Source organism: Talpa occidentalis, unplaced genomic scaffold (genome assembly GCF_014898055.3).
Source record: "Talpa occidentalis isolate TD23 unplaced genomic scaffold, MPIMG_talOcc4v2.1 talOcc4.8, whole genome shotgun sequence".
Taxonomy (NCBI): domain Eukaryota; kingdom Metazoa; phylum Chordata; class Mammalia; order Eulipotyphla; family Talpidae; genus Talpa; species Talpa occidentalis.
The window spans coordinates 60845090-60869627 of NW_023605194.1; the positions used below are offsets into that span (position 1 = coordinate 60845090).

Below are 24538 nucleotides of genomic sequence, written 5' to 3' on the forward strand. Positions count from 1 at the left end.
AGGTAAGCTATGGAAACAACCCAAATGCCCCAAAATAGATGTCTGGATCAAGAAGATGTGGTACACATACACAATGGAATATTACTCAGCATTCAAAAAAAGATAAACACATGCCATTTGCAACAACATGGATGGAGCTGGAAGGGATCATGCTCAGCGAAATAAGCCAGAAAGAAAAAGAAAAATACCAGATGGTTTCACTCGTAGCAGGAATTTAGAAAACCCAAATAAGGGATCAGGAAAAAGACTAATATAATAAAGTAAAAATCAAAATCAACAGGCAATTATAAACCAGAGATACACTATGGGGTTGGAGGGGAGAAAGGAGTAGGATCAAAAAAAGGGGGGTGGGAATTTTACGGGCACGATAACCAAGATGAAAATGCATACATTGTACAAAAATGAAAAATGGGGCCTCCCCGGTGGTGCAGCAGTTGAGCGCTGGGTTGCAAAGCTTCCCGCAGCCTCTGCAGCGCCGGTTCGATCCCCGGCCACAGGGCGAGGGTCCCACATGGCGCGCAGACCTCTCCTGCCACCCGCTGCTCCCCTCAGCAGTGTACTTCGGTCCTTCTGCCTGCTCTGCTCCCCGCTCTGGCTCTGGTGAATCCTCTCATCCTCCTGTGCTTCTGACTGTACCCAGTGCTTGTATAAATAAATAAATAAATAAATTAAAAAAAAAAAAAAAGAAATGAAGTGCTGAAACATGGGATAATATATATATTATCAATAAATTTGAAATCCTTGTGCTAAATGAAAGGAACCAATCACAGAAGATCACGTATCATGTGATTGCATTTATATGAAATGTCCCAAATAGCCAAAGCCATAGAGAAAGAGCCCAAAAGAAGATTAGTGGTGGCCAAAGGCAGGAAGAAGAGAAAACAGGAGGATGAAAATTAATGGTATGGGGTTTCTTTGGGGTGGAAAATATTCTAAATAAGTTTGGTGGTAATGGCTCCATAACTCGATGAATATAATACAATCCACTGAACTATATGCTTTAAAAGGATGAATTTTATGTTATGTGAATTATACCTCAATAAAGCTATTATGAAAACAATTAGGTGTATTTGCTTCACCTAATTGTGTTTTTCAGACAATGTCATTATTTCTTTTAATCATTCTATTTAGTCAGAAACATAATAACTAGAGAGAATCAACAATTAATATAATAACAATCAGCAGTTACAACATTTATCATGTAGAATGGAGAAGGTGGTAGACAAAAGGCTAGGGAAATAAGAGGTTTAAATCAAATACATAAAAGATTTAAAAGGTTCAAACAAAGACCCTGTCCTGAGCATGGTCTGGTTCTAGAAGGAAATGCTATATTAGGGCCACCTTGTCCAGCTCTGCAGGTGGTTCATTGCAAAAGGTCATGGAGCCAAATGGGCAAACAGGGGTTCAGATTAGACTGTTCTCTGCCTCCAAAGCCACAAGCACTGGTGCACCACAGGGTGATATACCCAGAGAGGTCACATTTTTCTCATCTGCACAAAGTTAACTTGTAGCCTAGTTAGATAGTTATATAGCCTTTGATAAAGAAAATAATTAAGCAAGAGACAAGCAGTGACAGACACCAAAGTAGAGGGAGTCACCAATGAGGGCAGCACCTGAAAAAAAGTGACACTGGAACTGGGCTTTGAAGACAGGGTCTGATTTGGACATGTAAATAGATACAGGGGGAGGGAGGGAACCTTTCAAGTGTTGAGAGAGATAATATTATCTATGATGAGGAAGCTGAAAGTCAGAGGGGAAGATGTAGAAAAAAGCATGTCATCCAATCGCTTCTCGGCCTTTTGGCTAAGATCAAGTGTAAAAGCATGTCATCCAGTTCATCCACTTAGTAAATGTTTACTGAGCAACCCCTGGGGGCCAGGCCCTAAGCTAATGGCTGGGATGACAACATCACAAAATAACACTGACCAATAGGATCAAAAATCTAATAGGGAAGGAGAACCAACAGTCACACCACAGGGAGATAAATGCTGATGATGGAATGCTTAAAAGCTTCTGTGTTCTCTGTAAACAGAGAAAAAGTGATTTATGTAGGTAGTATTTTTCATTCTCCAGATGATCAGGAATTAATCCTGGTATGTACACCAAGAATCAAATGACTGCAAGTGTTTCCTATGTAAATAAAACAGATTAGGAAATTCTCTACTTAGATATCTTAACCATGTTAGACCTGGAAAATTGGTTTTCGGATTCATTATGATTATTTAATTGTACCCAAGTTGTTATCTCAGATCTAACTGGATATGAAAACACTGTGTAAATTGCATATACCATGCTTCATTTTTGCAGTCAAATGCTCTATATCCTCCCCCACCACCATGCTTCATTTTTGTATCCTCAAAGTAAAATGTCATAGAATTTCTTCTCATTATCCAATGGAGACAAGAAAACACAGTTAATTTTATACTCAGTTGTTACAGCGCAGACATAGGGCACTCAAATTCATTCTTGGAGACTCATCAGTCATTTAGTGATGAGGATAAATTAATGGAACTTCCATACAATTTAATGTGGAGATGTGTGGAGAGGTGGACACTCAGAGGTGGAGATCTACAAGTCCATTATAATTCTTTTCCAGAAAAGTTGCTTTATAACATTAGATATTAATTTAATGGCTTCAGGATTTAAATCAACGAAGTACTTATGGGACCCAGTTCAAAATATTGAATCCCACCCACACTATAAATGAGCAAATAAAGCATAGTTGTAAAGGTCAAAAAGTTCTTCTAAACCAATTTTATCCAACTCCAGGTTGTATCTTTCATCTCCAAGTCTTATCTACAGGTGAACAAGAAGCTTTCAATTGAATTTAACGTACCAGCTTCATACTATTATAAGGGTAATAATATCACAGAGAATGGAGCTAATCTGAATATATGGCTGTGCTGAGTAGTTAGCACAAAGCTGGACACACTAATATTATTTTGTTCTCCTCTCATGGAAAATGAGAGAGGCTAAAATGAAAGGACCTGAAATTGCCAGAAACAAGGACCACATGGTGATCATAAGAACAGAAGAAATCAGCTCTCTTTTTTCCTCCAGAGATTATAAACCAATGAAACCTAACTGTCATCTGTAATAAACTCAGGGTTGTCGATGAAAGGTAGATTGTTGAGTCAGTCTTTCTTTTATAAGAATGCACTCTCTGGGGTTCTTTTTTAAGCTTTTTATTGTGGTGAAATATGTATAGTATAAAATTTGCCATTGTAACCATTTTTAATTGTATAACTCAGTGGCATCAATGACATTCACAAAGTTGTACCGCCAGCACTATTTCCAAAAATTTTTATTATCCTAAACAGAAACTCCATGCCCATTCAATAATAATTCTCATTCCCTTTTGATCCCACACTTGGTAACCTCTAATCTACTTTCTGTTTCTATGAATTTGCCTAGTCTAGATATTTCATATAAGTGAATACAATATTTTTAATCTTTTTTTTAAGAGGCATGCATTTTTTAATTTTTATTTATTTGTTTGTTTGTTTATTTATACAAGCACTGGGTACAGTCAAAAGCGCAGGAGGGTGAGAGAATTCACCAGAGCCAGAGCGGGGAACAGAACGGGCAGAAGGACCGAAGTACACTGCTGAGGGGAGCAGCGGGCGGCAGGAGAGGTCTGCGCGCCATGTGGGACCCTCCTCCGGTGGCCGGGGAGCAGCCGGGGATCGAACCGGTGCCGCAGAGGCCGCGGGCAGCTTCGCAACCCAGCGCTCAACCGCTGCGCCACCGGAGTGGCCCAATACAATATTTTTCCTTATATGTCTGACTTATTTTACTTAGTATAATGTTTTTAAGATTCACTTACGTTGTAGCATGTATGAGAACCTCCTGTTGTGGCAGAATAATATTCCATTATGTATCTAGTATATTTTGTTGATCCATTTGTTGTTGGACACTTGGATTGTTTCTGCCTTTAGACTGTTGTAAATATTGTTTCTAAGAACACTGGCACACAAGAATCTGTGGCACACAAGAATCTGTTTTCGATTCTTTTGGATGTAGAATTCGATTCCTAGGAGTGGACTTTATGGGCCGTATGACAATTCCATGTTTAACTTTTTGAAGAACCACCAAAGTGTTTTCCACAATGGCTACATGATTTTATATTCCCTCCCACAAAAGACAAGTGCTCCAATATCTCCCATATCTTCACCAGCGTGGCTTTTCATCTGACTGACATTTATTCTCTTCAGGATTTTGAGAATATTGGAGAGCTTGCCTTCTACCCAATATTCATAGGTATTGAAAATAAAAGTATATGACTAGATTAAATCAAAATAACTGTCTCAAGAGTTAGAAGCTTCTAGGAGAGGGAGAAACAAGAATACCTTCCTCTCCTCTCTATTTTTCATCTTCTGAAAAGACAGCACATGGGATGAAATAGAGAAATTTCTAAAATACATTCGAGCCTTAGAAATAGTTGTAAGAAATTACTTTCCTTCAGAGAAGTAGGAAGTTGTTTTCCTTTTTTAGTCCTCAAACCTTGACAAAACCCGCAAAGAACACATAAACCAAGAAATGTTTATCATGATCGAAAGTTTGTAGATGAGGGCCTCTCAGGTGGCGCAGCGGTTGAGTGCTGGGCTGTGAAGCTGCCGCAGCCTCTAGAGCGCCGGTTCGATCCCCAGCCGCCAGCAAGGGTCCCACATGGTGCGACAGACCTCTCCTGATGCGCCCGCTGCTCCCCTCAGCAGTGTGTTTCGTCAGTCTGCCTATTCTTTTCCCTGCTCTGGCTCTGGTGAATTCTCTCACTCTCCTGCACTACTGACTGTACCCAGTGCTTGTATAAATAAATAAATCTTTCAAAAAAAAAAAGTTTGCAGATGAAATATTGTGAAAAGACAGAGCAGGACAAAAAACATCCTAATGGCCATGATTTTCAAAATTCCAAGTTTATAATCTCAAGTTTAAACAGTGACACAAAACCAGTCACAGACATGAAAATAAAATATGTGAAATTTGAGATCTATAATCAGGTAAAATTGTAATTAGAATGTGGAAGAGATTGTTTTTCTTTCTTAAAATTCTAGTTTGAAACCTGAGCTTTCCTGGGAGGGTAAAGTGACTTGAGTTTCATAGTGCTATGGTGTGAAGTCTAGAGTTTTGCTTTTTTATTGTTCAATACTGAACAAACAAAACATGAAACAATCAGTTTTGATTAGGTGGGGTAAATAGTTAGGCCTGGAAACATTCTGTTATAGGCCAGTTTCACAAAAAGGAAATAAGTTGTTGCCTTGATAATTTCATCAGTGCTAATTATATTTCTTCTTATGCCTCTAAATAGTATTTTACTGTCAAGTTGTTGTTTTTCTTTTGATTTGATTTGTTCCTTCTTTCTGAGATAGAACATTTTGAAATAATCATTGATATATTAGAATTTTGTTTGACAACCTGGAAACACCATGGAGCAAAATGAGAAACCATGCACTGTTTAGTTTGCTAGGAGTTTTTAGCTTATGTACTGTTTGAATAACTTACCTCCTGCATTAATTTATAAGAATAATGCACTTTGCTAATGATAAATTGTCAGGATTAAGTGACAATCTGAGCTAGTTTTGTGTTTGTTTTCATTTTCCTATGGTTTTTGGAAGAATTGTTCTGGCAAGATGTCCTGGCAAGGAAAACAAATTTATCAAGAAGCCTGGAGCTTGCTTTGCATTATAACCAAAGCCACTGCAAAATATGTTTGTTCACTAAAAAAACCTGTTTTACAAGTGGATTTTCCTTGTGTTTTGGAGAAACCTTTTGTGCCAAATGAATCAGCAAAAAAACATTTTCTAGATCCTGTTGGAATCACAAAGTGGAGTCACTAATAATATTTCAAAATTACATTTTGTAAGAAAATTCTTTGTGCAGTAAAACTGGTGAATATATGTTAAATACATTTATATTGGGCCTCCCCTGGTGGCACAGGTGGTTGAGCACAGCGCTGTGAAGTTGTCTGCAGCCTCTGCAGTGCCGGTTCCATCCCTGCCGGCCGGTGAGGATCCCACATGGCACTGCAGACCTCTCCTGTCGCGCCCGCAGTGTATTTCATCAGCCTGCCTGTTCTGTACCCCGCTCTGTCTCTGGTGAATCCTCTCAACCTCCCATGCATCTGGTCTGAACCCCAGTTCTTATATAAAATAAATAAACAAATCTTAAAAAAAATATATTTATACTTTTCATTTATTTAAGCAAACCACTGTGCTATACAAACCATTGGTCTTATGAACCAGGCTAGAACACAACTTTTCAAAAATGTATTTTAAAGCCTGAGAAAATCACACACAACCACTACCCAACTTACTTCTTTCTGTCTGTAAAATGAGTAGCTTCATTAATAGCTAGATGTTTCTAACAAATTCTACTGTTTTATATTCATTCTAAATGGTTAGTTTTAAAATTTTCCAAAAGTACTTATAGAAATAATTCAAATGTTCTGGGTATATTGGACTAGGGATGTTTTATGGTTTAGCTCACAAACCCAAGGTTACTCTGATCTTGACCGGAACCACCAGGTTTGCCCTAGCAGTTTTAATATTCAATCCACACATGTGCTAGGTGCTGTATTAGAAGAAAGGAGATGGTAGGAATAGTCCCCGCTGAAAGTCCAAAATAACCTCTCATAATACATTGCTTAAAACAGAATCTCTCCATTTTGGCAATAATCGACTAGGTTAATACTATGTAAAAACAGACATTCTGATGCTAGATAAATTTCCCAATACCCATTTAGAATATGCAGGTAGAGAAGGGCCACATTGTTTTTAAAACAAACAAGCAAGCAACCTGTGGGATTATCATGGGAATCTCAGTAAACAACCCACAGAAAGCAGTGCTAGGCAGCACTTAAAAAGTACATAATAATAACTAGTTGAGTGGAAGTCCAGTGTTTTATAGGTTGTATCGGTTAGCTATTGCTGTATAACCTTCCAAAACTTCAGTGGGTTGAAATGATGACCATTTATTATTGCTTGAAAGTCTATTAATCATCTGGATGGTTCTTCTGGTCATGACTGGACTCACTTAGACATTTGCAATCAGCTGTGGTGCATTTATAGGCAGCTGTTCTCATTTTCAACTGGGTACTTTCATAGGTTTGAGGGTCATCATTATGCTGGCCTAAGCTAGACCTGGTGGAAATGAATCAGTTTTGCTCCATGCAGGCTCTCATTTGTCAGCAGATTAGCCTGGGTTTGTTCGTATAGCAGTCAGAGGGTTCCATGAGATAAACCAAAAGCAGGCAAAGCCCCTCAAGGCTTAAGCTTGAAACTGGTGCATTATCACTTTCACCACATTCTGTTGTTCAGAGCAGGTCACATGGTCAATCATATTCACAGGGTTGGGGAGACAGTCTCTGCTTCATCATGAGAGGAGCTATAACATCACACAACTAACTGCATGCATATCGGGAAGGGTGGCCAACTGGAACCAGTTGTGCAATCAGAGTATAATGTAGGTCCACAATTACTGTGAGAGAATATGTGAAAGTAAGGGAATCCACTTATAAGCAACTGAATAATGATGTTTATATTGGAGTTTCATTTCCTTAAATTTTAGTTTGGAAGTTCGGGTTCTTTGATATTTTTGGTGTCGTGCAGTAGCAACTGTGGCTAATAGGCAACAAATTGTGTGTGTGTGTGTCTATATATGCCTATGTGTGTGTGTATATATATATATATATATATATTCCATATATACCATTTTTTCCATTTTATATATATCCCGTTATATATATACATACACCACACACATACACACACACACACATATTCCTTTTCCCCCCATATGAACTAATGGTAATATCATCCTCAGACCCAAAAAATAACCTGCCAAATAGTACCAAATAGGAACTTTGTACTTTCAGATAGCAGGAAAGCCTGTACGTATATTGGAAGAATATGGCATAGCTCACAGAATCTAAGGATGAGCTTCAGCAATGAAGGGAATCATGGACCACCCCACAAAAAGTAGCTCATTCAGGATACAGCCATTACAAATAGAGTTTCATTGAGAGAGAGTCCAACTGGCCTCCAAGTTAAGCACCCCAAACTTGGCCGAAAGAGGGACAGACATCTAGACTCTAAAGTTTCAACAAGACTGCAAACAAAGGGGCTGGAAAGTGCTCCAGAGAAAAATGTATCCATTACCAGACAAAGGAATTCAGGACAAGCAAATACAACAATGTCCTACTTAACAACATTAAAATAGCTTAAACCTACAAAAGAAAATGCAGTAGTGATTTGGACTTGAAGGAGCCAACTATCATTTCCGTCCTTGAGTGAGTAAATACTGGAAAGCACCCAGAGGCAAAGACTGCAGGATATATGCAGTGCAGGAAGGTAAATTAGAAATAGCATTCCTATCCATTCAATGGCAAGTGACCACTTACTTCTATAATTTAATTCTTTGCCCTGGTCTGATCAAAGATTAGTCTATACAGAGCAGCCATTGACCTGTTTCAAACATGAGAAATATAAAGCCAAAGAGAGATTTATTTCATAGGAACAAATATTTTTTATAATTTAAGAATGCTTCTGGATGCTGGTGACTTTATCTCTAGAACAGTTATTGTTACTGAGCAAGAAGTCCCAGAGTAATAGCTCCAGGATAGATCCAGAAACAGTGGTGTCTACTCCAGAGCTACAAGATGGCTGCCACAGCTCCCAACATTATGTCTTCACATGATAGCAATTCTAGCAGAAAGGAGAGGACACAAAAGCTTTTGCCTCACTTTCCTTTCAGCCCAACCCCCTTCAGTGTTATTCTTCAATATCCTTCTATCTTACTGGCTAGAACATAACCATCCTTAAACCAGTCATAACAGAAGGGAAATGAAATTGCCAGAGTGGACTTAAGTCAATTTTAGCTCAATCTCTTAGGTTGGGTACATTGCCACCAGTGTCTGATGTTTATTGTGCCTTCATATTTTCTTGGTCTCATCTCTAATTCCAGTCCCAGATGGATCAGGGCTGGCTTTATGAGCCATGGACAGGGCACCTTGTTTAGAAAGGCCCTGTACATAGTTTAATGCTCTTCTGTCACTGCCTTAAAAGTCTCAATATTTATTTTATTTTTATTTTTTTTTAAAGATTTATTTTTATTTATTTATACAAGCACTGGTACAGTCAGAAGCGTGGGAGGATGAGAGAATTCACCAGAGCCAGAGCGGGGAGCAGAGCAGGCAGAAGGACCGAAGTACACTGCTGAGGGGGGCAGCGGGCGGCAGGAGCGGTCTGCGTGCCATGTGGGACCCTCCTCCGGTGGCTGGGGAGCAGCCAGGGATTGAACCGGTGCTGTAGAGGCCGCGGGCAGCTTCGCAACCCAGTGCTCAACCGCTGCGCCACCGGGGAGGCCCAAAAGTCTCAATTTTTAAACAGATTCCAACCTTTTCATTTTGTACTAGGTCCAGCAAATTAGTTAGGCAGGCCTTGCTAGGTGGACAATTAACCTTTTCTCATAACCTTTTCTTTGAAGCACAAAGAACCTACTTGCTCTCCTAGGTTCATCTAAAATCACAGGTACTGGGCCTCCCCGGTGGCGCAGGGGTTGAGCGCTGGGCTGCGAAGCTGCCCACAGCCTCTGCAGCACCGGTTCAATCCCCGGCCTCTGGCGAGGGTCCCACATGGTGTGAGAGACCTCTCCTGGTGCCCGCTGCTCCCCTCAGTAGTGTATTTCGTCAGTCTGCCTGTTCTGTTCTCCACTCTGGCTCTGGTGAATTCTCTCACTCTCCCATGCTTCTGACTGTACCCAGTGCTTGTATAAATAAATAAATAAATCTTAAAAAAAAAAGTCTTTAAAAAATAAAAAATAAATAAAATCACAGGTACCAGGGGATACGCTCAGTCAGCTAATGAACATGGATAGCTTAGAGGGGTTGTAGGATAACATCCACAACTTCTTTTTTTAAGTTTTTTCTTTTTAATTTTTTTTTTTAAGATTTGTTTTATTTTTACACATACAAGAGCTGGGGTATAGGCCAGAGGTGTGGGGGGCAGGGGTTGAGAGGATTCACCAGAGACAGAGTTGGGAACAGAACAGGTGGATTGACTGAAATACACTGCTGAGGGGAGCAGCGGGCGAGTCAGGAGAGGTCTGCTTAGCCATGTGGGTTTCTCCCTGGCCGGGGATTAAACTTGTGCTTGCAGTGGCTGTGGTTAGCTTCATAGGTTGCGTCTTAATCCCTTGCGCCACCAGGGAGGCCCCATCCACAACTTTTGACCAGTGCAGGAAAGGAATCAATAGAAACACACCTTCATCCCCTAGTCCAGGGACATTCTACACTCTTCTTAGAAGATCCTGATGGAATCCAGCTACATCACCCACAGCAGTTGTAAGGCTCAGGCCAGGGCAGAGATGGGATTCAGAGGGGGGGGGACTTGAAACCGCTGCCACCTGGATGCCGCGAGCCGGCTCTGCCTGGTTTGCACGGGCCCTGATAAGCAGCATTGAAAGAACAACCAGTTCTGAGAGAAAAAAACTTCTTTGAAAAGCAACTTCGACTCTGCACTCTCCACCTCCCTCCAAGGCCGGACCCCGCCCTATAAAAGCTTGCCCTTATCCCCCAAGGGGTGCAACTTCTCCGACCCCCACGGGGTCAGCGAACCTCGCACCGTGAGCGCAATAAATTTCCTGCCTATGAGAAACTTAGCCTGGCTCTCCTTTACTTTACCGCGCCAATCCTTTCTGCAGTGACCTTGATAATACCCTTCTATTGACTTTTCTCCCTTCTCTGTCCCACTCTGTTCAGTCCCTCATTCCTGATCTCTGGCATCATCTTCCAAGTAAACACTGCAAACTAGTGTGTCTCAGACTTTGCCTTCAGGAGAACCCAAACTCAAATGCCATCTAAATAAAATCAAGGTTTCCTGCCAAGAAGCAGGGTGTATGGCTGCGTGTTAGTTAAGCAATACTAACAGTGTCAGCCATAGTGCTCATAGGGTAAGAGGAACTGTGGAGACTTTGTATCCCTGACTTTCAAAAAAAGAAATCCAACATTTGTTGCGTACCCCTACTGTGTGCCAGATACTATGCTATTTTAAAATATGTCCTTTCAAAAAATAAAATAAAATATGTCCTTTTGCTTCGTCAAGTACAACAGTCTCATGCAATAATTACCATTGTCCCCATGGTACAGATGAGAAACCAAGGATCAGAGAACTTGAGTGATTTCCCCAAGGCCAGTATGTGGAGGGCCTGAAATTCAAATACGAGTTCTCTAGGTATTCTTCCCACAGTGCCACCTACTCAAAGAAAGGCCATTTGACTTATAGGACAACTAGCTGGCCCTGTGGGGAGGTGGGAACAGCCCTGCTCTGAACTTTGGTACTACATAAAATATAAAGCACTTCCTGAAGAACAGCAAGTGGAAGGTATGCCAGCAAAGGGGCAGGCTTTCCTTAGTTCTTGGTTCTTGTATAAAAATGTTCACAGCAGGGTTTTAGGAACAGAGGACCATGCCAGCACATTGCTCATGCATTTTCTTTAAACCAATAGCAACCTGGCAGCCCTATTTTCCAAACCTGGCTAGACAGATGATTCTATTTTGCTTTGTGACTTTCAAGGGAGTGAGTATCTTGCCTCTTCACAGAATCAGTGCTGTATAGCAGACTACATTTGTAGAGTGCTCTGGACAATGAGGTCAGACAAACATTTGAAGAGACAGATCACAGACTACAGGGACACCACTGTCTTTTCAGGGCAAGCTGGAAAAGAAATTGGATGCTGGATGAGACATCGTCTGTGGTACCAACTGAACTGCTAAAGCGTGCCAACACCTGGCTAGCAGTCAGTGAAGAAAGAACTGTAACGTTATTATTCTTGAAGGTTGTATTTTTAGTCTGCAACATATAAGGTATGACCCTCTCCTATGGAGCAACACAGAATGGAAATTTGCTTAGTACCATGTTGCTACCACAAGATAAAAATTGGAGTAAGTGAAAATTTATAAATGGTGTATGTGACTTCAAGAGAATTTTCCAGTAGAGACCTTCAGATTTGTTTTAACTTTAATCATGTACTCAAATTACCTCTATTCTTAATATAAATTAAAATTTGATGTCTATACCTTTTCCTGGTTTTCTTTTATCAATTTCTCTGAGGTCTTTTTTCTCCTGACTGCCATCTAACACCATTAAAGTCATCAAAGTGTTGGTCTCTAACCTTTATAGATTGGGTCCCCTTCCCCCACCCCAATGAAAACACTTGTGCATTAATCTCCAATGTATATTTACATGCTTAGAAATTATATCCTTCTATTTCTTAATTAATATTTTATGTATGGGTTCCCCTGGTGGTGCAAGGGGTTAAGACACAACCTGTGAAGCTATTTGTAGCCACTGCAGCACGAGTTCGATCCCCGGCCAGGGAGATACCCACATGGCACAGCAGACCTCCCCCAGCTGCTCCCCTCAGCAGTGTATTTATTTCAGTCAATCCCCCTGTTCTGTTCGCCATGCTGTCTCTGGTGAATCCTCTCTTCCTCCCACACCACAAGTGAAAACAAATGCCCATACAAAAGCTTATGCATGAGTGGGTGCAAGGGCTACTTCACTATAGTTTTGATTTACATTTCCCTATAAACTAATGATGTTAAACATCTTTTTGTGTGCCTGTTGGTCATTTATATATCTTTTTTAGAGAACTATCCATGCAAAACCCTTGTCTACTTTTAAATTGTCTACTTTTAAATACTTGTTTATTGTTTTATTTATGTTAAATAAGTATTCATCATATAATTTAGACAATAAACCCATATCAGACATATTATTTACAAATATTTTTTCACAGCCAGTAGGTTATCTTTTCACTTTCTTGATAGTAACCTTTGAAGTACAAAGTTTTGTATATTGATGAAGTCAGCTTATCTATTTTTTTTTCTTTAGTTGTTTGTGCTTTTGGTGTCATATCTATAAAACCATTGCATAATCCAAGGTCATGGAACTTTAATCCTATGTTTCATAGTTCTCTTGCATTTAGAACTTTGATCCATTTTAGTTAATTTTTGTATGTATATGGCACGTGATGGAGATTCAGCTTTATTATTTGAATGTCAGTAGCCAGTTGTCATAACACATTTGTTGAAAATACTTTTCTTTCAAACTTCTCTGAAGAGGAAATGCGAATGGCCAACAGGCATATGAAAAAATGTTCAACATCACTTGCAATCAGGGAAATGCAAATCAAAACTTCCATGAGATACCATCTTACACCAGTGAGAATGGCACATATTAAAAAAACTAGCAACAACAAATGTTGGCGAGGGTGTGGAGAAAAAGGAACTCTTCTGCACTGTTGGTGGGAGTGCAGACTGGTCCAACCACTATGGAGAGCTGTGTGGAGATTTCTGGACCTACTAAACATAGAGCTTCCATATGATCCAGCAATTCCACTCCTAGGTATTTACCCAAAGGACACAGAAACATCAATTCCAAAGAACACCTGCACCCCTATGTTTATAGCAGCACTATTTACAATAGCTAAGCTTTGGAAACAGCCCAAATGCCCAAAAATAGATGACTGGATCAAGAAGATGTGGTACATATATACCATGGAATATTACTCAGCATTCAAAAAAGATAAACACATGCAATTTGCAGCAACATGGATGGCGCTGGAAGGGATCATGCTCAGCGAAATAAGCCAAAAAGAAAAAGAAAAATACCAGATGGTCTCACTCATAGCAAGAATCTAGAAAACTTAAATAAGGGACCAGGAAAATGAATAACTATAAGAAAGTGAAAATCAAAATCAACAAAAAACTATGAACCAGAGACACTTTTTGGGGGGTGGGGGGCGGGAGGGGAGGGACTGGGGTCAGAATGGGGGGGTTGCAATTGTATGGGGAATATAAAAATAAAATTTATTATTATTTAAAAAAAAAAGAAAAAAGAAAATACTTTTCTTTCCTTATTGAACTCTCATGGTACCCTTTTTCAACAACCAACTGATCACAAATGCATGGGGTTTATATTTGGAATCAGCTCGATTCCATTGACATAGATATCACAATGCTTGTTTTTGTTTGTTTTTAGATAACATTATTTTATTAACATAATGTTGGTTTACAGCACTGTATACAATTGAGGGGAATAGGTTTTACGGTTCTTCAGAAATATGCTACCACACTCACCAACAAAGCACCTATAATCCTCCAACATGAAACACGGGAGCCCATATGGCCCTAAGTACTCCCCCTTCTGAGAGCCTCAATTCTGCAGTCAAATTTTTAGGATTTCTTTTGGTTTACTTTCATCTATTTTGTTTTATTTCTTTATATTCCATATATCAGTGAAATAATCCCATATTTGTCTTTCTCCTTCTGATTTGTTTCACTTAGCACAATCCCCTCCAGTTCCATCCCTATTGTCACAAATGACAGGAATTCGTCCCTTTTTTATAGTTGAGTAGATTTCCTTTGTGTTATATACCACATCTTCTTTATCCGCTCATCTGCATTTGGGTACTTAGGTTGTTTCTGTAACCTGACTATTGTAAATAGTGCTGTAATGAACACATATCCCTTTGAATTAGTGTTTTTGCATTCTTTGGAAAATACCGAGACATGCAATTGTTCGATCATATGGTATAACTGTTTTTAATTTTTGAGGAGCATCTATGCTATTTTTCCATTGGATATGGACTAATCACTAACAGTGAATGAGGGTTCCTCTTTCTCTACGTCCTCCCCAACATTTGTTGTTTCTGGTCACTTTTTCAATATGCACCATTCTCACAGGTGGTATCTCATTGTGGTTTTGATTTGCATTTCCCTTATGATAAGTGCTGTTGAACATTTTTTTCATGTGACTGTTGGCCATCTGTATATCTTCTTTGGAGAACTGTCTATTTATCTTTTTTGCCCATTTTTTTTTTTACTGGATTATTTGTTTTCTTTTTGTTGAACAATATGAAGTCTTTGTACATCCTTGGCTAGCAGCCCCTTGTCAGATATCTAATGTGCAGATATTTCCTCCCATTCGGTAGAATGTCTTTCAGCTTATCTTTTTTTTTTTCTTTTCAAGTTGTAGGAGTTTATTTTGAATAACCTACAATTGATTAAAAAGGAATTCATGATAAAAATAAAAAACAAAGAGGACAAATGTATGAAATGGACTGCATACATACTAAACTAACAATGCCTCTAAATTAATTATTATAGAAAAAAATCTTCACATTAAAATTCTGCTTTTTATATTTTCCCTTTTTTTTTAAGGATTTATTTATTTTTGCATACAAGAACAGGGGTACAGGCCAGAGATGGCGAGGGGAGATAAGAGGATTCACCAGAGACAGAGTGGGGAACAGAACAGACAGATTGACTGAAATTCACTGCTGAGGGGAGCAGCCCATTAGTCAGGAGAGGTCTGCTGTGCCATGTGGGTAGCTCCCTGGCCAGGGATTGAACTCATGCTGCAGTGGCTGTGGGTAGCATCATAGGTTGCGTCTTAACCCCTTGCACCACCAGGGAGGCCCTATATTTTCCCATTTTATACCATTGCAAAAGAAAAAATAAAAATCCTAAAATCTTGATTATTTTTCCCTTTTTGGATCAAATATTGGTTTTCTCTAAACTTGTTGACTGATAGAACTTTATATATAATAAAATCTTTCAAATGAAAGATTGGGGTTTAAAGACAGTACTAGTTCCAGATCTTGTTCACACACTTCTTAGGTTGCCAGTCTCATATTTCTGCCCATCTTTCTTACCCTTGACTAGTGAATTGGGGCTCAGCATCATGTACTAACTGGAACATTGTATGCTCATGCCCAAGAGGTCAGCCAAGTAACCTAGTTATTGTTGATAACATTTGTTATCATAAGTATTTCCATTTATTTCCTGGAGGATAAGGATTCTTCACATCTTTGCTACGGTTGATGATTATATCCTCAGGCATGACCCCCCTCGTGGAGTGGTTTCCACAGCTATGGAAAAGCCCAGAGAGTTCTCTTTTGAAGTTGGCAGTCCTCTTTCTGCGGTTGTCCAGAGTAGAAGCCTTATTCTTTCAGTAATTTTTCATTCTCCTCTTTGATTTTCTGTTTGTCCTCCTTGCTCATCTGTTTTCAATCTGGTTGGGTTCTGAAATACTGGCTCATCTGGATAAAATAACATTTGCTTATTAGATTGGTGATAATATTCTTCTTTCATTTCCTTTCTCCAGTCTTTAACAAAATTTTTCCATATATCTCCTTTGTGGTATATTCATGGTCAAGTATTTTTGCAAAGAGTGTAACTACTACATGTGTTTTGGGGATCAGCTTCATTGTTGTACCATCCTAATAAAACTTGACATTCTCCAGAAGAGGTTCATGCAGTGGAAAATATACAGGACCTTTATGTTCTAGGAATCTCCATTTGATGCCTTTAAGATAGAGCTCTTCCTCCCACCATTTCCACTTCTGTTTCTCTTTTTCTTTTCCTTCCTTTTCTTGCTATGTGGTTCTGGAACTTTATCCTTATCCCTGGGTTTTTTCAATTTACTGTCCACTTCTTCCTCTTGTCCTCATTTTTTGTGCTTTCTGTTATCTTCTGTTTTATGTAGATACAACTAATTGATTCATTGCCCACATGGCAGAACTCAAGGTCTCTTTAATGGTTTTATATCATCCTCTTTAGGAAGAGTAAAGTCACTATTATATTTAGTGTGGACTGGTGAAACTCGTTTTCTTATCCTTTATTTTTGCATCCCTGGAAGCACTAACCTTTTCCTCCTTTTGTTTGCCCCTGTCTTCATGTTGGTCTTTATGCTTTTCTGAACTTAATCTTTGTTTGATTTTCTCCTTTGTAGTTTATCTTCTTCAGAATCTTTGTGCTTGGAATTTTCCCAGGCTTTCTCCTTGTCCTTCTTGGGTTCTTTATGTTGGTGTTCTCCATCTTTGAGCTTATAAGAATCATTCAGTCGTAAATCCACCCCCTGATAATCTTTGTGGAGATTGTCCCCATTCATGTATACATAGCAGAAAGTGCAGCAGGTGTGTGGGGCATCGAAGAGGCCCAGATGCTTGTGACTGGCCTTTGCAGGCAGAGGGGCCTCATGGTGGTGCCGGTAGCAGGTCTGATACCCCTGAACAACGAAGGCCATAATGGCCTGTAGCTTATAACCTGGTGATTTTTTGTAAATGTTTGCTCAGATCAGCCAAACTGCCAAGTTTGATGATGATCTCCAGACTAGACTATCCTCACTTCTCACACCGACTATAAGGAATTTCAGCTAATTACAAAATATAAAGGAACAGCCCCCCCAAGATTGTTCTTAGTTCGGACACTAATTATAAATTCAGGGGGGTTCCAAACCAATCCCCCAAGTTGATAATTTGCCAGAAGGACTCATAGAATTCACAAAATGCTCTTGTGCTTATGGTTATGGTTCATCACAAGGAAAAGATACATATTTAAATTAGCCAAAGGAGAGAAACAAAGGGCTGAGTTTCCAACTGTCCTCTCCTGTGGAGTCAGGAACTTTACCCCCTGCGTGGAGATATGTGGGAATGCACAGAGTAATGCCAACCAGCCAAGCTCTCCTGAGTCTCAGTGTTCAGTATTGTTAATGGGGCTTTATTATGTAGACATGACTGATTGATTCATTACCCACATGGCAGAACTCAATTTCCAGGCCAACCGATGCTGTGTGACCCAAAGCCTCCATTCTATATCACTTGGTTTTTCTTTCTAACATAATTAAATTATCATGTTAAATTATTGGGTGTAGCAAGTCACACCTGTGAAATATCACATATTACTTACCAGGAGTCAAGGGGAAAGTCCAGACCTCTTTGGGGCAAAGCCAAATAATTTATATATAGTGTTCCTTGAGCTCATGGAAAGAATGTGTTTCTTCACTAATTGTCTGGTATGACTCTTATATCTTTAGTAATTTTCTTTTTTTTTAAAGATTGATTTATTTATGCATACAGAGCTGGGGTACAGGCCAGAGATGCGGTGGGGGGGGGGGTGAGAGGATCCACCAGGGACAGAGTGGGAAATAGAACAGGCGGATTGACTGAAATACACTGCTGAGGGGAGCAGCGGGCGACATAGGAGAGGACTGCTGCGCCATGTGGGTTGCTCCCTGGTCAGGCAGGGATCAAACTCGTGCTGCAGAGTGTGGTCCTTAACCCCTTGTACCACCAGGGAGGCCCATCTTTAGTAATTTTCATCTGATTTAGCAATTATTAGAAAATGTAAGCTATCCCACAATAATAGCATGTACAGCTATTTGTTCTTTTAATTTTGCCAACTTTTACCTAACAGTTTTGAAGTCATAGTTATGTTTCTAGATACAATACATTGAGAGTTATATTGTTCCAGTAAATAAACCTTTTGCTACTGAATGACTGACTAGTGATATTTAAAATGTTTATCCTATTTTGACTTTATTTACATAACTATACCAGCTTGCTCTTGGTTAACATTTGCTGAGTTGTTTTTTAATCAATTCTTTTACAGTTTACCTTTATTCTGTCATTCTTATGAGTTTTGATATCAACGTATATGTACATTATCATTTTTATAAGGCTCAGTATACAGGACATGTAACTGAAAGTTCATGCCATTGAACAATTTTTTTTTTTTGATTACTGATTTATTTAAATTTATTTTTGCCTTCTTATTGGATGCATATGATACATACTTTTTGGCCTCAGTTTTTTCATGTTTCCCCCTGCTTTCTTGTCTTCTTTTGGATTGATTACATTTTTTTAAATTTAGCATTCTTTCTTTTTTAAAAATATTTATTTATATATGCATACAAAAACTGGGGTGTAAGCCAGAGGTGTGGGGTGTGAGAGGATTCACCAGAAGAGTGGGGAGCAGAACAGGCAGATCTACTGAAATACATTGCTGTGGGGAGTAGCGGGTGAGGCAGGAGAGGTCTGCTGCACATTGCTCCCTGGCTGGCAGGGATCAAATTTGTGCTGCAGTGGCTGGCGAAGCTTGATAGGTCTGTCATTAACCCCTGTGCCACCAGGGAGGCCTCTGGATTGATTAAATTTTTGTTCTCACTCCATTTTTCTACTCTTTATCAGTATGAGTTTTTCCTACTCTATCAACATATACATTTAGTTTTTATTTTGGTGCTCATTACCCTTAGAATTATACAGTAAAAGTTTAAGTTTAACCAGTGTATTTCTCTTTATAAAGTACATTAGGATATTTGACTTAGAAGAATACATCCAAATTGCACACTATTACTTTTTGCTTTTCTTTCTGTTAGTGGGCAGACTGAAGAGGACCCCTGGATGGCCAAACTTGCCTGCTGTAAAGAGATTCTACCATCTTCTGCTAAGACACAGCATATTCTTAGTGGGAAAGAATTTGAATAGGTGGGTCTCCCTGGTGGCGCAAGGGGTTAAGACTCAACTTGTGAAGCTATCCACAGCCACTGCAGCATGAGTTTGATCCCTGGCTGGTGAGTTTGATCACTCTGTCTCTGGTGAATCTTCTCACCCCCCACACCTCTGGCCTGTGCCCCAGTTCTTGTATGTATAAATAAATAAATCTTTTATGTATAAATAAATAAATAAATAAATCTTGTATGTATAAATAAATAAATAAATAAATAAATAAAAAGAATTTTAATACGATTAGTGCTTGGAGAGGGAAGCACAGAAAAGGTATAGTTTCCCAATGAAACATCCGTCCCCCTCATGGGTAAATGCCCAGCTAAACAGGGCTGGCTTGATGTGGGGCCACTGAGGCCTGAAAAGTTGCTGTAAATCTAAGACACCTTGAGGCGGGGAACCATAGGAAAGGAACAAAAAGGGAACATAAACCAGAGATAATAGAAACAGTAAATGATAAAAGCAGTTCCATAAAGACTTCAGATAATAGAATCATTGGATAAAATGTTTAACATGCTTACAGATAAAGAGATGGCAAAAGAAAAAGAGGTTATAAAAATGATGCAGCATTTTTGAAAAAGTTAAAATGGAACTTCTAAAACTGAAAGTATATAAAAATTGAAAAAGAAATGCAAATAGAAGCATTTAATAGTTGAACAGCCCTAACTGGTGCTGAAACACTATCACCCAAGTGAAAGCAGGTCACTTATTCAGAGTGTGCTATATAGTAAAGGAGTCAGCCATCATCTCTAAGATCTGCAGAAACGTGAAAGCAGGCAGGGGAGTCGAAAAGCACTACATTGACCAAAATCCATTCTCTGATTGGATGTGCCTACACATAAGCTAACCAGATAGGCTATTTAGAAGTGGCCATTCCATGTGACTGTGTTGGGGAGCTCATTCAATCTTCTTTGGCTGCTTTTTGCCAGAGCAAAATATAGGAACGTTGGCAGTTAACAATCCAGTCTCGTCTTTTCTGAACCTATAACTACAGGAGTTTTACTTTGGCTTCCTGAATGTAAGGGTAATATGAGTCAGAGTTTAACTATTAAATATGGTTTGGTCATTGTTCCTTGTATTCTGTTTTTTTCTGTGAGAACTGATGAACTAGAAGACTGATTTGACAACCATGCTCAGAATGCAGCTTGGAGAGAGAGCGATAACCTATATAAAAGAAAACTCTCAAAGAAAAGTTGGAATTTGGAGGGTAGCACAAATCTGTCTTATCAGATTTGTAGAATGAAATAAAGGAAAGAATGGGGGAGAGGTAGACAAGAAATGTTCCAAGAAATAAAGATTGCAACTTTGCCAGGATTCCTGAATGACTCAGACTTATGATATTCTATGAATCCCATGCAAAAGAATTACATGTTAATAAATATAAATAAATACTGCTTAAATAAACACAAATTAATGTGTTATTTTAGGTATAAAAATAGTAGAAATGTAACAGAGGAATCTCCATAAAATGAAGAGATTCCAGGCTCCGTGTCCCACCTAATGAGGCTGGTGCTGAGTGGCCAGGTGGAAATATTTAACACTTGAGATACAGGAAAAGAGACACAGGAGGAGAGAAACATGGAGTAGGGAGACATGTGAAAAAGGGTGTGCTTGCTTCTCAGCTTTGGACTTGCACAGAGACCTGGAGGACTTGGAAGAGATATGTGGAGTTGTGGTATGTAGATACTTGGAAGAGATATGGGTGAGAGACAAATGGGAAAGTTGAGAATAGCTGTCTTTATCTTGCTTTGTACCTTAATCTTGTTCATTTTGCTCTGGCAAAAAGCAGCCAAAGAAGATTGAATGAGCTCCCCAACACAGTCACATGGAATGGCCACTTCTAAATAGCCTATCTGGTTAGCTTATGTGTAGGCACATCCAATCAGAGAATGGATTTTGGTCAATGTAGTGCTTTTCGACTCCCCTGCCTGCTTTCACGTTTCTGCAGATCTTAGAGATGATGGCTGACTCCTTTACTATATAGCACACTCTGAATAAGTGACCTGCTTTCACTTGGGTGATAGTGTTTCAGCACCAGTTAGGGCTGTTCAACTATTAAATGCTTCTATTTGCATTTCTTTTTCAATTTTTATATACTTTCAGTTTTAGAAGTTCCATTTTAACTTTTTCAAAAATGCTGCATCATTTTTATAACCTCTTTTTCTTTTGCCATCTCTTTATCTGTAAGCATGTTAAACATTTTATCCAATGATTCTATTATCTGAAGTCTTTATGGAACTGCTTTTATCATTTACTGTTTCTATTATCTCTGGTTTATGGTCTTTTTATTTTCTTGAATAATCTATTATTTTAAAAATTGATTTATGATCTTTTATTTTCTTGAGTAGTCTCTTCTTTTTTAAATTAATTATTATTATAAGCCCAAGTGCGTTCTACTCTATGCAAGAGTTGCCTTCACTTTGACCTGAGGCACATTCTCTAGGAAACATTTGCATTTTCTTCTTAGGAGCACATGGGAGGATCTAGAGTTACTTAAAATGAAGTTGTTGTGTCATGTCAGCCTGTTGATAGTGATGTTCATGCCTAGGAATTCCTGAGGCACTTACCCTGCTGGTTTTCACTTGTAGCGAGCCAGACTGAAACCCCCACCCCCCACCAACATCACTTCCTGCACCAATGTTGTAGCTGGACAAGCCTTGGTTCTTATTATGTTTGTAGGACACACCTTAGTAAAACCAGATTTATTACTCACAGTATGCCTGAGGGCCACACAGAAAGATTGCAGGTAGAGGAAAAGGCAGGGAATATGGACCTGGGATTCTTTTTTTACTAGATTTTGAGGGTGGTATGCCTATGGTTTCATGGGTTCATTCTTTATTGATGAATTTTAAGCACAACAGCAGAAATTAGGGTGCAAGAAGATAAAATCAGAGTCAGTCCGGTGGCCAGTTATCCAGGTAACTCAGGACTTTCTAAAAGGGGAACTTCATGTGTCAAGGTGACCTGACTCTTTATCTAGCTGTTTTACTAGTAGCTGTGTCATAAAGTTGACGATATTTTAATTCAGAATGTTGTCTTTGAAATGGGTACCTCAGCAATCAAAAATTTAATTCCAAATAAATAATCTTATCTCTCACCTCAAGAAATTAGAAAAATAAGAGCTAACAGAACCAAAATAGAAGAAGGAAGTAATAAAAATTGGAGGAGTAATGAAATAGAAATCAAAATGACAGTCCAAAAGGTTAATGAAACCAAAAACTGACTCTTAAATAAAGAAACCCCTAGTTCAGCTCATGGATGAAAACTGGGGAAAATGCAAATAAACAGGATCATGAATGGAAGAGGAGAAACTATAACAGACATTGCAGAAATTCAGAGAATAGAGTTTATCATGAATATCTATATGCTAATAAGTTCAACAACCTAGAAGAGATGGACAAATTCTTTGAATTATACAACCACCTGAGACTGAATAGGGAAATAAATAGAAAATCTCAGTAGACCAATCAGAAGCAATGATTGTAATCAAAATACACCCTAAGAACAAAAACCCCAGATTAGATGGCTCCACAAGTGAGTTCAACCAAACTTTCCAATACCTATCCTGCTCAAACTCTTTCCAAAAATTGAGAAAGAGGAAATAGTTCTAAACACATTTTATAAAGCCAGCATTACTCTAATATGAAAACCAGATGAAGACAACACACAAAAAGAAAACACAGAACAATTTCCTTAATGAACACAGGTCCAAAAATTCTCAATAAAATCGTAGCAAACCAAATCCAACAATGCATTAAAAGAATCATATATTACAACCAAATGGAATTTATGCCAGGCACACAACATTGGCTCAACATCTAAAAATCAACCAGCATAATCTACCACTTAATAAAATGAAGATAAAGATCATATGATCATACCAATAGATGTTAAGAAAGCATTTTATAAGATTCAACATCCATTTATGAAGAAAATGTTTAAAAAAAAACCTGGGGATAAATGGAACATATCTCAACATAATAGAGGTCATATATCACAAATCCGTAACTCACATTGTTCTCAATAGTGAAAAACTGAAAAAATTTCCACTAAGATCTAAGACAAGGCAAGGATTGCCACTTTCACCACTACTATTCAACACAGAATTGAACATTCTAAATAACACAATTAGGAAAGAGAAAGATATAAAAGGGTTGCAAATTGGGAAAGAAGAGGTGAAGTTATCATTATTGCAGGCAACATAATAACATACAAAAAGAATTCTAAAGCCCCACTGAAAAATGAATTAAAACAAGTCAGTTCAGCAAAGTGGCAGGTTACAAAATCAATGCACATGTGTCATGTGCACCTGTCTTCTTAGGAGAGCACTACATGAAAGTAAAATCCTGTCATTGCCTTTGTGCAAAATTAAGAATCAAATGTACAGTAGGTTCCCTCTTATCAATAGGGGATACATTTCAACACTCTCAGTGAATGCCTGAAATCACAGATACTACTTAACTTTATATATATACTGTTTTTTTTCCTTGTATATACACACCTATGATAAAGTTTAACTTATAAAGTAGGCACAGTAAGATGCTAACAATAGGGCCTCCCCAGTGGCGCAGCGGTTGAGTGCTGGGTTGGGAAGCTGCACGCAGCCTCTGCAGCACCAGTTTGATCCCCGGCTGCTCCCAGGCCACTGGAGGAGGGTCCCACATAGCGCGCAGACCTCTCCTGCCGCCCGCTGCTCCCCTCAGCAGTGTACTTCGGTCCTTCTGCCTGCTCTGCTCCCCGCTCTGGCTCTAGTGAATTCTCTCACCCTCCCGCGCTTCTGACTGTACCCAGTGCTTGTATAAATAAATAAAGATAAATCTTTAAAAAAAAAAAAAAAGATGCTAACAATAACTAATGATGATAAAATACTTTTAATGATAAACTGTAGTAAAAGTTATGTGAATGTGCCCTCTATCACTCTCAAATATATTATTTTATGTATTATTTTCAGACCATGGTTGACTGCAGGTAACTGAAACTACAGAAAGCAAAACTGCCAATAAAGGTAGACAAATACATTAGTAACAATTGTTTAAGCTGAGAATATAGTCAGACATTGACTACTAATAAGTATCTTCTAAATTTTTCTAGAAATTCTTCTAAAGCTAAAAAAAAAGGCTTTATTTCATAAGAAGTAATTATAATACCAGGAAAGCATGTTTTAAGAAACTAAATTGAACTTATTGTCTCCTTTTGC

The 24538-nt window shown here is 38.8% G+C and overlaps 1 pseudogene; it reads right to left on the reverse strand.

Moving 5' to 3' along the window:
* Nucleotides 1-15644: 15644 nt before the first annotated feature.
* LOC119234655 (DNA topoisomerase 1-like) lies at nucleotides 15645-16949 on the reverse strand (annotated as a pseudogene).
* Between the last annotated feature and the right edge of the window lie 7589 nt (nucleotides 16950-24538).